Here is a 1282-nt window from a genome sequence, read left to right on the forward strand (position 1 = left end):
CAAAAGCTTGATCTCAGCCAAGAACAGCTGCAGGTTGATGCAGCTTAAACAGTTGCACCCAGGGCTTGGCCCTGTAAATTACAACCTTGAACAGCAACTGCAATGTAATTTATACAAGGTACAGGGACTAGTTTCATATAGCAAAACTTTATATAAGAGCTATTCTTTCCAGAAAAGGAAAATTAAAGGTTGATTTTTACTAACTAATCTTACCAACTCATCTATCAAGAATGTCATGTCACAACAGCCTCTGAAAAAGAGGCTATTGCCTTTGCTTTGGGAGCATGACGTGAAGGCAAGAGCCAAGCACCCATGATGGAGATAATTATAAAGGCAACTTCTTTGCAGATACTATCCACCTCTTTGTTTTGTGAAGGCTCTTCAGAGTCTAAATTTCCAGTGTTTCAGATTGTGACGCTCTAAGTTGACTTCTGAACATACAACAAATTTTAAAAGCACCTTAGGCGGATTTTTTCCCATTTGGAAGCACGCCAACAAACACAAACGAGAGCGTTGCCATTACCACCGGCCGTGCCATCCCTCATCCCACTTGCCCACAGAAGCCAATGGTCACCGGGTCTCCATCGAGCACCAAGTGCCACTTACAAGGGCGCTTGTCCTTGTCACCGACACCACCACCACTGAAACGGATTAATTTTCCTTCCGCCGTTCCAGCCACCGCCCTTCTGGGCAGCCCGGTCGGGGCTGGCAGCCGGCAGGCTCCCCTCCGCCCTGAGGGCAGGTCGCGGGGCCCGGCGGCCAAGTGGGGGCGGGGGCCGCCTGCACCTGTTCGGCAGGGGAGGGAATGGGGGGATGCTCCTGCCCGAGGGGGTCCCAGCGGGAGCGGGGCAATGCAGGCGGCCCAGCCTCTCCCTCCTTCCTTTCCTCCTCCCTCCCTCCCTCCCTCCCTCCCTCCGTGAGGGGTCTCGGCCAGCGGCGCGGGGCGGCAAGAGGGGCGGCAGCCGCCGGGCGCGGACCTTCCCCCCCCGCAGACCCCGCTCGGCCACCCCGCCGCGCTCCCGTACCTGCCCCGCGCGCGGAGCCGGGCAGCGACTGCGCGACGGCGGCGGCGAGCAGAGACATGGGCAGGGCAGGGGGAGCGCCCCGCCGGACCTTTAAACCCGCGCCGGCGGCGGGACTACAGCTCCCAGCGGCGGCGGGACCGCGGCGGGACTACAACTCCCGGCGCTCCGGGCAACGGCTCGCGCTCGCCCTCGGCGCAGGCGCGCCGCGGGGCCGGGCGGCGGTGACGGGAGGCGCGGCTGCGCTCAGCGCTCGCCGC

Source organism: Cinclus cinclus, chromosome 7 (genome assembly GCF_963662255.1).
Source record: "Cinclus cinclus chromosome 7, bCinCin1.1, whole genome shotgun sequence".
Lineage (NCBI taxonomy): Eukaryota > Metazoa > Chordata > Aves > Passeriformes > Cinclidae > Cinclus > Cinclus cinclus.